General features: G+C 48.5%; 1 protein-coding gene and 1 long non-coding RNA gene across 2 annotated transcripts in view; one reads left to right on the forward strand and one right to left on the reverse strand.

Moving 5' to 3' along the window:
- LOC144759549 (uncharacterized) overlaps nt 1-6,324 on the reverse strand; it is a 58,752-nt gene extending 52,428 nt beyond the window's left edge. The window contains exons 1-2 of the mRNA XM_078646489.1: nt 6,028-6,324; nt 1,043-1,091 (exon numbers count right to left, since the gene is read on the reverse strand). The gene's annotated coding sequence lies outside the window, so the exon portion shown is untranslated. The remainder of the gene's footprint in view (nt 1-1,042; nt 1,092-6,027) is intronic.
- An 832-nt stretch (nt 6,325-7,156) lies between these two features.
- Nucleotides 7,157-13,253, forward strand: part of LOC144768132 (uncharacterized) — a 36,232-nt gene continuing 30,135 nt past the window's right edge. The window contains exon 1 of the long non-coding RNA XR_013598480.1: nt 7,157-7,281. This is a non-coding gene — a long non-coding RNA (uncharacterized LOC144768132). The remainder of the gene's footprint in view (nt 7,282-13,253) is intronic.

The raw sequence follows: 13,253 nt of genomic DNA on the forward strand, positions 1-13,253 counted from the left end.
TGACAAGCTGAGCTTGTCATGAACAATGGATTTTAAGCACTTTCAGCACCAAGCGGGAATTGCTTTAGCATTGATAGCGTTAAAAGGATGGGCTCTAAAGTCCCAGTGTTCTAAGCGATGTTGGTTAAAATCAAAGGCCTGACGCAGGATGAAGAATGACACTGCTCTGCTTAGCAGTGAGATGAATGACAGTTCCCCAGCCCTTCCATTCTTTGACCTACAGAGGCTCGTTGGCCATTCATATTTTTTTGCAACGACAAAGAAACTTTTATTACAGCTTCTGTCAACTGAAGAGATAATACGCCTGGGTGTGTTTCATTAACTAATGACAAACATGAACAAGCAAGAACATGAGTTTCTGGAAAACTATCAAGCACCCAATCAGAATCAGCCGCCCTTCACACCCAGCAAATCCTACTCTATGGCAGGGTGTTGCCTGCCACTATATTGCAGGTTACTTCCAACATAATCTGATTTATACATACATACTCCAGGGTGCTGCCAGCTATCGGGTCTGCACACAGCAGTCTTGAGCCACTCAGGAAGGAGGTTAGCTCTTCATTTCATCTTAAGCCCTTAGGTTACATTCACAGCCTGATGGGTCCGGAGCACTTTATCCTCGCTCTAACTGCGCCGAGCAGATAGACGTAGCCCATCATAGGCTGTGTTTTGTGCTGGGTGATGCCTGGCATCTTATTATCGTTGGCGGGAGGATGAAGCTCTGATAAGAGCTATTACAAGAAGAGCAGAGAAACAGGGCCACAGATCGCCACAGAGTGACAACTGCCAAGAAGCTGAAGAAAGAACTCTGAAACAGCAAACCTCCTACACCCTGGAGATTCTCCAGGGTAAGCAAATGATGGTAATGAAATCCAAACTGCAGCATTAAGGTCACACACTACAACATCATTCCATTTAAACAAAAGTTAACAGCCTACAAGAAAAAGCGAAACAAAAAGCAACAAAACTAGAAAATGCATTTCTAAATGCTGCAAAAGAGAAACAGTTAATACAATTGAAAAATATTAAACTTTGTTGGTACCTTAGTAATATGCTTACTTCTGGGCTTCACTCCATCTGCAGCAATAACGCTGTAAAAGGAGAAATTACTGCTGTGAGTCTCAGAGTCTTCAGTATTACTGGTCACGAAGACTGTGGTGTCGGAAAATAACTTTCTCTTATTTGGCTTTATAATTCCACCAGTCACGCCATTGCTTTTAGCAGACACGCTACAGTCGGCAGCATCACAACGTCAGGCAGACCTGCAATGTGGATCTCACCACTCACACTGGGTGAATATTCAACAAGCATGGTCTCGGCTTACCAAGCAGAACTAAAGAATCGGGTCTCATAACCATACCCAGAGCCACAGGTAGCTCTGCCGCCACTTGAGCATACCCAAACACCTCAGCACTTAAGCACCAGTCCCAGGAGAGACCATCTGTGAAGTCCTTGTTAACTGGCACCACTCCAGGGTCAGCACAAGCAGCATCATGGACAGCGTCTAACACCGCTGCCACAAACATTCATGAACATCCAAATCCTCGTCACCCAAACTATCCAAAAATGGCTTTCTAGATAAGCAGCCAGCCCTGTAGTTTCTGTCTCTGTGTACTTATTTGATGCCAAAGATGTAATTTTAAAAACAACCTTAGTTACATTACAGGGGCCTGACTGACACCATTAAGGGTTCAAAGCAAAGGGCTGTGGTCTGCGAACTTTAAAAGATGCTTGCCCCCAGACCTCTTCTGGACAATAAAAACTGGCACAACCATTCAGAGGAATTGGTGACATCATAAATCATGTAAGAGGGCAGTAAGCTCACTCCGTACCCTCAGAAAAACAGAGCGCACTCTATGAATGAGAGGTACTGCCTGAGCTTTAAGTTTGATACAATGCTCAACCCATTCACTGCACCCACTCGGGAAACATCAGGAGAATGTAGTAAAGTATTCTTAATGTCATTGGCATCAAAATCTACATTCAATACAGGCATGTCACTCAACACCGCTGGATTATCAGGAACCGGCCTCATAGCGAAACCAACTTAGTCTGAATCTGCCATTCCATCCCTTACCTTCCATTGATAGATACATACATTTTTGTGTGAATCTTTTTACCCAATCATTCCAGCAGACTAACAAAGTAATCCAGTATATATCGAAATCCTGCTCAATTAAGGTGTGGGGATTTATACTGGAGCTTGTCAGCTGTTTCTCACAGCTCTAGTTTTATCAAAGGCTACATCACACTAAAATCTTGATGGGTAGTCCTGAATCCGCCATTCCATTTAACAGCACCGCACCAGCATGAACGATACACAAGGGACACATTACTTGTCGCATGAAGGTGGAACGAACTATGGAATCAATTGCTAAAACTATATTATTCCCTCTGGGGACATTCTTCCTCATTAACATCAATTGTGCAGACTTTTACAGTAGTGCATACACTCATACTGCTTGAAAATGCCCCAACACTGCAACACTGTCCTTGATCCTGGCATTTCCCATTACTTCCCACGTGTGCCTTAAATCCACACCTGTAACAACTGCCATAATGAGCTTTCTCAGCCAAATTCCTTTTTGTTCGGTCTCTGGAGTTCACGGAACAATCCAGAGCAGTCCCAAGAATGCGACTCACTGGTGATGCGCCCTCCTCAGAGGTCAGCGTCTTAGATGAAAGCGTGTAGCGCTGTATGCTTTTAGGAATGTTCACCTCTCGGGGAGAGTTGGGTTCCTGCAGCTCAGTAATCTCTCCTGCAAATTCTTAGATAAACAGTTAAACACAAACTCGTCTCTGCTACATACATCCACTCTGTTCTCAAATTTGCTTGGGGCTGTCAAAATGCAAAGAGCTGCAATATATTTGTTTTAAAAAGTTGTGACGTTCAAGCGTGAAGCTTGGTTTATCTCTAAACTGAATTTGTAGAGGTTCTGTTCCCGCACGATACTCGTCCCATATTCCAAGTGCTTCAACCCTGGTAGGTTATCAACTGCCTATTTGCAGATAATTTCTAAAAACTCTCTGCTAGTTTCTGCAAGAAACTGAATTATTATTTGTGGTGAAAGAGGAAAATCACAACCCCTGTCAGAGTGAATTCTCAACGCCATTAAAAGTAACCTGGAGTCAACCCCCTGGTACCTAAGGCACGGAACAGGCAGGCTTAACATAAGACAATATGTAAAATATGTATGCAGAAACCAAAACAGTAAAAGTCAAAATGCAAAACAATAAAAATAAAAACACGAAATAGAAACATAATGTAAAACGTAATGAACAAAATAACACTAAAATGACAAAACCCAATAAGCGGAATCTGAGATATGAAATGTAACGCTTCAAGTAGCGATAGTGCCAAGAATCACAAGGTGCAAATGATACTGCATTGTTGCGGAAGACCTAGGCATAAATTGATGGTGACCACGATGGAAGTCAGGTCGGATACACCAACCAGGTTCATGCTGGTCAAAGATTTTACCTTTTGACTTTAGTCCTTTAAGTCTTCTTCCATAATAGGAGTGCACTTCTATAGCCCCCCAGGACCTCAGGGGAAGCACTTAGAGCCTCATATGGGCTCAGTCAAGGACCAACAGCCGAGACCAGTCCAGTCCATGCCACTGGTCAGCTGGACAGTTGCAGCAAAGGCCTTTTTAGTGTTCTGTATCCTTGTAGGTTGAACACTACACAGCACATGGGCACATCTATTGTTAGTGCAGCAGGCACAGTGGCACCAGGGCTGAAAAAGGGGTAAGAGCTCACTGAAGCCTACCCTATGCCCACACAGGAGCAGCAATCATTAGTGAAGCAGGTGCAGGGAAGCTCACCAAGGTGCTATTTCCGTAATCAGATGTAGGATAGATATATAGGCAATCACCCGGCATACCCGACGAGACTACACGCTAGTACTTATCAAAGGCAATAATCCTTTCAAGATTTTATCTGACTGGATGCGATGGTGATTACCAGCTTATTAATATTGCATCTCTTAATAAGAATAAGCGACTTGGTGTTCTTCAATGAGGCTATTTCAATATGGATCGAAGGCATTAAATCAATCATGAATGTACCAAACTGATGCTACGTTGATTGCCTATATATCAATACTACATCTGATTACATGCTTAGGTGAAGAACATGGACAGTGGCCCTCTACTTCAGAGGCACTCATCAGTTCTATGTCCCTTTGAACTCAGTTGGATACCTCTATCTACACTCTCCTGAGACACTGAACTGACCTACGGGGAACTCTTCTCCTCATCTGTGCAGCACCTAACCGTAACTTGTTCACAGATACATCCCAGGTGGCAGACAGTACCACCATGGCAAACAAAAGTGGTCTGGCTCATTACATCCCTCGGATCAGACTTTTGTTCCCAACCCAAGGTAAACTCTGTGAATTTAGACAGCAACCAACAGAGGCCCCTGACAGCTGTCAGCTGACAAAAACATCAAAGACAAACAGGTACGTGCCAATACATAGGTGACAAGACCAAAGGTTTCCATACAGACCATGCTAGCACTACCTCACATTAAAGGACACCATCAATGTGGAAATTGCATCCCATGCTTGAGTACCATCGAAGGAGATAAATTTGAATACAGAGGCAAAAGTATCATACATGAAGAATTCACAAATTACAATAGTACCAACGTAATATATTATGTAATATGCCCATGCCTGCTTGCATACGTAGGTAAAACAACTCAGGCAGTAAAAAAGAGGATCACTCAACACAGATCAAGAATTAAATGCAAAGTCCAGAATGCACCCATGGTACAACATTGCGAAGAAAAAAAGACATGAGGCACAAGCCATAAAATGGACAGTCCTAAAACAAAAGAATGTTGCACTGATTCTATACTATCGCGCTTCGAAGGAAAAACTATCCTACGTCTGGGCACAACCGACAATGGACTCAACGAGAAGAGCGAAATAATGCATTGCATATGAGGAGCCGACTACATAACACACAGCACAATATGCAGTAACATTCGTACTGATAGTTTTTCACTAGGTCCTGGTGAATTGCCACTGATCCTCCAGACTATGAGGCATCAAACCTGTCAACCCCTTAAGAGTAGAGCGCAGTTATCCTGAACCATTAGTTCAGAGAGTCACCACTCTTCCTTTTAACCAGGCGGGGAGCCAACCTGAATAAAAGTCATTCTTTGGACTACCCAACCTGTTTTTATCACTTTCCTTAATATGAGCAAAACAAGGGCCCCCTGAGCAAAGATTAGTTCAAATCCTAGGGCAGGGAATTTAATTATGTGTGTAACATCCTGTGCCTAGGTTGTTACACACATAATTAATCACTTTCCATTACACCACATCTACACTTTATACGTTTCTTACCTCCACTGCACCAAACGGCAAAGAACAAAAGATCTCCACCTTAGAGGCCCTCTTTGGGTGCCTGTCAGGTCTTGCAGCGCCGACTCAACGAGGAACAGGCCCAAATGATGAAGCATGGCACCTAGCTGGCTGGGGGTGTGAGGGCCCTAGTTCCAAAAGGAGGAATTCTCCTCCCGCCGATTATTTTAGGACTGCCATTTCTCTTTGTGACAATACACATTGTTGACCTCTCTTTACTTCTCTTGACCCACCTAATCAATCAATCAATCAATCAATCAATCATTTGTAAAGTTCACTGCATACATAGCAGGAGGTAAATATCACGCCAATGGAGCTGAGAAACGGGGATTGCTGCGGCCAGGCTCACGCGCCGTGCAGCTGAGCCTTGTTTGTGGCTCTCACGGGCTGGATGTGGCAGAACGGCCGGAGTGCGTGAGGCCCAAACAAACACCAGGAATCAGACACCAGGATCACCTGGGATCCCACAAACAAACACACGGGGAACGGGGTCATATGGAATGGTTTGACTATGGCGATGTCAGTGTCTCTGTTTTGTTGTTCATAAATAACAAACATTTTTTTTTTAAAACATAAAAGCCAATAAAAATATTATTTAAACCTCACACACACACACACACACACGGCTGGACGCTTTGAGGTCTCCTCACCTCTGCTCAGCACCGGTCAGTGGGAGCTCCAGGGCATGGGGAGAGGTGGGGTCACGCCGGGGGCCCAGCTGCCAGTGAGGAGTGGGGCCCAGTGCATACATGCCAACATTTCAGAAGAGCAAAGAGGGAGATTTTTTTTAAAAAATCGGGAGAATGGGGCTTCAAATCGGGTTACTGGCGTGTATGGGCTTTGGAAGTGTGCTGCTGCAGGATTGGACATTTGAAACACAAATGTACGTTTTTTTTCTTACCTTTTACAAGCATGGAGCGCAATGGCAGGCTGAGAGGGTGATGCAAGTGTTGTCCCCCCCCCCCCCCCCCGCCCCTGTGTGACACCCCAGCCGAAAACAGCTTCCTGTGCACACACACGCCCCCCCCCCCCTACTTCACAGGTCTTCAAAAGACTATTGCCTTGTTAATGACCCTTTGTTGTTTTTTCACCCCATCGAGAGCCCCTGCATGGCCACTTTGACTATTGCTGGAAAAATTAGCACTTCACACAAACGCCCTGTCAACAAACCCCGAGGAATCGGGTTTTTGCTTGCAGGAATCGGGAGGCGGGAGACTAGCCTTCAAATCGGTAGTCTCACGCCTGAATCGGGAGGGTTGGCATGTATGCCAGTGTGTTATTCCCCCCGGAGTGACGCGCGCGCTCACGCCGCTGCACGAGCCACCATCGCGCACGAAAAAAAAGATAGTATCTAACGGCTACGCACGCGCAGGACGGCGCGTCAAAGCTGCGCATGTGCGGAGCGAAGAGACTACTTTCCATCGCCGAGGTCGGACCTTGCACGGAGTGCAGATTGTGAACAGCCCTGGACGGAGGGCGCGCGGCCTCATTGCGCATGCGCAGAGTAAAGACACTCAGCTTCACTGCGCCTGCGTAAAGCAAAGACACTACCCATAGAAGAGCCGAACCAAGGAGCTTTGCACTTCAATCCATTTCACCCGGTGCTGTGGCGCGAGGCGCCTCGTGCTCCGCGGCGGGAGGCAGCTGCTGCTTCTCACTCATCCCCGCGCGGACACCGTCATTGTTGTGCTACTTTGTGTCCCCGCGCGGTCCCCGTCATTGTTGTGCTTCTTTGTGTCCCCGCGCGGCCCCCGTCATTGTTGTGCTACTTTGTGTCCCCGTCATTGTTGTGCTTCATTGTGTCCCCGCGCGGCCACCGTCATTGTTGTGCTTCTTTGTGTCGCCGCTCTCAATATTCGCAAGGTGATCCTTCAATGCGAGTGCCATCCGTTCCGTTGTGCTGGGTGAGCCTTCCAGAAGCTTCCACTCCTGCGAATGCTTTATCTGTCACCTTTAATATAGCTCTGCATGAAATATTAATGATTCTAAGGCGCTAAACAATCTTACATCTCATCAAGCTTTGCATACATTAAATACGACCAATACAACACCTGCACACTGCCAAAGCGCAGCCCAAGGGCTGAGTCTAAGGCTCTCTTGAGACACCACTCGGTGCTGACTTACCAAGGTGAGGGCTGGAGGTTGGACCATTTGCATATGATGACCTCTGCTCAAACCAGGCCTGGATGCCTGCACGGCTAGAGAGCATGGCTGGAGTACAAGTGCATGGCTAGAGTGCACAGTTTATGGCTAGAGTGCACAGTGCATGGCTAGAGTGCACAGTGCATGGCTTAAGTGCACAGTGCATGGCTAGAGTGCACAGTTTATGGCTAGAGTGCACAGTGCATGGCTAGAGTGCACAGTGCATGGCTAGAGTGCACAGTGCATGGCTAGAGTGCACAGTGCATGGCTTAAGTGCACAGTGCATGGCTAGAGTGCACAGTTTATGGCTAGAGTGCACAGTGCATGGCTAGAGTGCACAGTGCATGGCTAGAGTGCACAGTGCATGGCTAGAGTGCACAGTGCATGGCTAGAGAGCACGGCTAGAGCGCACAGTGCATGGCTAGAGTGCACAGTGCATGGCTAGAGCGCACAGTGCATGGCTAGAGAGCACGGCTAGAGCGCACAGTGCATGGCTAGAGTGCACAGTGCATGGCTAGAGCGCACAGTGCATGGCTAGAGTGCACAGTGCATGGCTAGAGTGCACAGTGCATGGCTAGAGTGCACCGTGCATGGCTAGAGTGCACAGTGCATGGCTAGATTGCACAGTGCATGACTAGAGCGCACAGTGCATGGCTCGAGCGCACAGTGCATGGCTAGAGTGCACAGTGCATGGCTAGAGTGCACAGTGCATGGCTAGAGCGCACAGTGCATGGCTAGAGAGCACGGCTAGAGCGCACAGTGCATGGCTAGAGTGCACAGTGCATGGCTAGAGTGCACAGTGCATGGCTAGAGCGTACAGTGCATGGCTAGAGTGCACAGTGCATGGCTAGAGTGCACAGTGCATGGATAGAGTGCACAGTGCATGGATAGAGTGCACCGTGCATGGCTAGAGTGCACAATGCATGGCTAGATTGCACAGTGCATGGCTAGAGTGCACAGTGCATGGCTAGAGCGCACAGTGCATGGTTAGAGTGCACAGTGCATGGCTAGAGTCCACAGTGCATGGCTAGAGTGCACAGTGCATGGCTAGAGTGCACAGTGCATGGCTAGAGCGCACAGTGCATGGCTAGAGAGCACGGCTAGAGCGCACAGTGCATGGCTAGAGTGCACAGTGCATGGCTAGAGCATACAGTGCATGGCTAGAGTGCACAGTGCATGGCTAGAGTGCACAGTGCATGGCTAGAGTGCACCGTGCATGGCTAGAGTGCACAGTGCATGGCTAGATTGCACAGTGCATGGCTAGAGTGCACAGTGCATGGCTAGAGTGCACAGTGCATGGCTTGAGTGCACAGTGCATGGCTAGAGTGCACAGTTTATGGCTAGAGTGCACAGTGCATGGCTAGAGTGCACAGTGCATGGCTTGAGTGCACAGTGCATGGCTAGAGTGCACAGTTTATGGCTAGAGTGCACAGTGCATGGCTAGAGTGCACAGTGCATGGCTTGAGTGCACAGTGCATGGCTAGAGCGCACAGTGCATGGCTAGAGTGCACAGTGCATGGCTAGAGTGCACAGTGCATGGCTAGAGAGCACGGCTAGAGCGCACAGTGCATGGCTAGAGTGCACAGTGCATGGCTAGAGCGCACAGTGCATGGCTAGAGAGCACGGCTAGAGCGCACAGTGCATGGCTAGAGTGCACAGTGCATGGCTAGAGCGCACAGTGCATGGCTAGAGTGCACAGTGCATGGCTAGAGTGCACAGTGCATGGCTAGAGTGCACCGTGCATGGCTAGAGTGCACAGTGCATGGCTAGATTGCACAGTGCATGACTAGAGCGCACAGTGCATGGCTAGAGTGCACAGTGCATGGCTAGAGTGTACAGTGCATGGCTAGAGTGCACAGTGCATGGCTAGAGCGCACAGTGCATGGCTAGAGAGCACGGCTAGAGCGCACAGTGCATGGCTAGAGTGCACAGTGCATGGCTAGAGTGCACAGTGCATGGCTAGAGCGTACAGTGCATGGCTAGAGTGCACAGTGCATGGCTAGAGTGCACAGTGCATGGATAGAGTGCACAGTGCATGGATAGAGTGCACCGTGCATGGCTAGAGTGCACAATGCATGGCTAGATTGCACAGTGCATGGCTAGAGTGCACAGTGCATGGCTAGAGCGCACAGTGCATGGTTAGAGTGCACAGTGCATGGCTAGAGTCCACAGTGCATGGCTAGAGTGCACAGTGCATGGCTAGAGTGCACAGTGCATGGCTAGAGCGCACAGTGCATGGCTAGAGAGCACGGCTAGAGCGCACAGTGCATGGCTAGAGTGCACAGTGCATGGCTAGAGTGCACAGTGCATGGCTAGAGCATACAGTGCATGGCTAGAGTGCACAGTGCATGGCTAGAGTGCACCGTGCATGGCTAGAGTGCACAGTGCATGGCTAGAGCGCACAGTGCATGGCTAGAGTGCACAGTGCATGGCTAGAGTGCACAGTGCATGGCTAGAGCGCACAGTGCATGGCTAGAGAGCACGGCTAGAGCGCACAGTGCATGGCTAGAGTGCACAGTGCATGGCTAGAGTGCACAGTGCATGGCTAGAGCGTACAGTGCATGGCTAGAGTGCACAGTGCATGGCTAGAGTGCACAGTGCATGGATAGAGTGCACAGTGCATGGATAGAGTGCACCGTGCATGGCTAGAGTGCACAATGCATGGCTAGATTGCACAGTGCATGGCTAGAGTGCACAGTGCATGGCTAGAGCGCACAGTGCATGGTTAGAGTGCACAGTGCATGGCTAGAGTCCACAGTGCATGGCTAGAGTGCACAGTGCATGGCTAGAGTGCACAGTGCATGGCTAGAGCGCACAGTGCATGGCTAGAGAGCACGGCTAGAGCGCACAGTGCATGGCTAGAGTGCACAGTGCATGGCTAGAGCATACAGTGCATGGCTAGAGTGCACAGTGCATGGCTAGAGTGCACAGTGCATGGCTAGAGTGCACCGTGCATGGCTAGAGTGCACAGTGCATGGCTAGATTGCACAGTGCATGGCTAGAGTGCACAGTGCATGGCTAGAGTGCACAGTGCATGGCTTGAGTGCACAGTGCATGGCTAGAGTGCACAGTTTATGGCTAGAGTGCACAGTGCATGGCTAGAGTGCACAGTGCATGGCTTGAGTGCACAGTGCATGGCTAGAGTGCACAGTTTATGGCTAGAGTGCACAGTGCATGGCTAGAGTGCACAGTGCATGGCTTGAGTGCACAGTGCATGGCTAGAGCGCACAGTGCATGGCTAGAGTGCACAGTGCATGGCTAGAGTGCACAGTGCATGGCTAGAGAGCACGGCTAGAGCGCACAGTGCATGGCTAGAGTGCACAGTGCATGGCTAGAGCGCACAGTGCATGGCTAGAGAGCACGGCTAGAGCGCACAGTGCATGGCTAGAGTGCACAGTGCATGGCTAGAGCGCACAGTGCATGGCTAGAGTGCACAGTGCATGGCTAGAGTGCACAGTGCATGGCTAGAGTGCACCGTGCATGGCTAGAGTGCACAGTGCATGGCTAGATTGCACAGTGCATGACTAGAGCGCACAGTGCATGGCTAGAGTGCACAGTGCATGGCTAGAGTGTACAGTGCATGGCTAGAGTGCACAGTGCATGGCTAGAGCGCACAGTGCATGGCTAGAGAGCACGGCTAGAGCGCACAGTGCATGGCTAGAGTGCACAGTGCATGGCTAGAGTGCACAGTGCATGGCTAGAGCGTACAGTGCATGGCTAGAGTGCACAGTGCATGGCTAGAGTGCACAGTGCATGGATAGAGTGCACAGTGCATGGATAGAGTGCACCGTGCATGGCTAGAGTGCACAATGCATGGCTAGATTGCACAGTGCATGGCTAGAGTGCACAGTGCATGGCTAGAGCGCACAGTGCATGGTTAGAGTGCACAGTGCATGGCTAGAGTCCACAGTGCATGGCTAGAGTGCACAGTGCATGGCTAGAGTGCACAGTGCATGGCTAGAGCGCACAGTGCATGGCTAGAGAGCACGGCTAGAGCGCACAGTGCATGGCTAGAGTGCACAGTGCATGGCTAGAGTGCACAGTGCATGGCTAGAGCATACAGTGCATGGCTAGAGTGCACAGTGCATGGCTAGAGTGCACCGTGCATGGCTAGAGTGCACAGTGCATGGCTAGATTGCACAGTGCATGGCTAGAGTGCACAGTGCATGGCTAGAGCGCACAGTGCATGGCTAGAGTGCACAATGCATGGCTAGAGTGCACAGTGCATGGATAGAGTGAATAGTGCATGGCTAGAGTGCACAGTGCATGGATAGAGTGAATAGTGCATGGCTATAATGCACAGCAAACAGTTGTACAATGGCAAAGGCAGGAGGTGAAAAACATGGCCAAGCTAAGGGGAAAATGAGTAAGATGGGACATGGGCAGGCAGGCAAAGAAAGCAAGGAGAAGGTGTAGGGAGAGGGAAAGAAGGCTAATTAAGTTGGACAAATTAATGGTGAACTTAAAAAATGAAATTTTGGGCCTGAGGTACCCAACATGCATGAAAAACGTGGCTGGACAAAGGACGAGCAAAGGAAGAGCAAATGGGGTACACGGTGGGTTAGTTGGGGATTGAAAGGAAATGGAGAGAAGTGATGAAGCAAGGACAGCCGAAGAATTTAGCATGTGCATATGTGGCACTTGGCAGGAGGCGAGACAAAGGACATAATCAAGAAATAGACGACTCTGTAAAATAAAATATTTGATTAGGATCAAATAACTTGAGATGAGTTAATGGGTCAAGCCTTACAGTTAGGTCGAGAGGACTATTCAAGTAAGTCCCTAGACCTAAAGGTCTCCTGTCATTTTTCGAGGCCTTGAAGACATAGCCTGACATTTTACCTCCGTCTTTGAAGCACAGCAAATGAGACCATATCAACACAGAAATGCTTGGATTTGCATGACCCAGCAAAAATCAGCCCCGACCAACAGTTTGGGAAACAATGGGTTAGTGGGGTATAGACAGCAGCCTATGCATCGCAACAACTTAAATGCATGCCTCATTGTGCAAGACATAACATTCAAAGTCCCGATTACTGGAGAAAAATACGAAAAGTCTTCTAAAGTTGTGCCCCAAACGAATATTCTCTCATGGAGCACAGTTTCTTTAAAAAGTCATGAACACTCGCCTCATAGTCTGCAAACGCCACGTGCAAAAAGAGCCTTAGTACCTGCAGTCAACACAAAGCACACATAGTAAGTACGTCCTATTTCATTTGTTAGATGCAGGCACATAGAGATGTCGCAGGGCTGATAAGAGTTATCATTTCGGTCCTACTCAGGTCTCTTCAGAGATATAAGATCTATGTAAGTGGTGGGTATGTACATGAGGAATACATGAGGCAACCACGAACACAGCTCCTAACCTCTACAAAGGACAGCCCACTTCTGGTGTCTAGTCCCATATCGTGACACGGCGGAGTAATGTCGGAGATTAAATTACTCCAATAATGAAAGAAAACAAATTATTGATAGCATATAAACACATCAGTAGCTAGCTAGTCGTGCCCACTAAACCTAAATCTCTGGCTCCTAATATTCCCTGTCAGTTCTGCGAAACTTGGAAGACTCCAGGAATTCCAAAAGAGCATTCTAGTAAATAGAGAGCCACACAATACCAACGGTATACACAGAAGACGCGCATGTTGGTTTTCAAGTTAGCAAAGTCGGACAAACATACAACACTCTACATGGCATTTGTTACTTCATCCCATTTAAAAACTGACAGCTGATG

This window comes from Lissotriton helveticus, chromosome 1_1, assembly GCF_964261635.1.
Source record: "Lissotriton helveticus chromosome 1_1, aLisHel1.1, whole genome shotgun sequence".
Taxonomy (NCBI): Eukaryota; Metazoa; Chordata; class Amphibia; order Caudata; family Salamandridae; genus Lissotriton; species Lissotriton helveticus.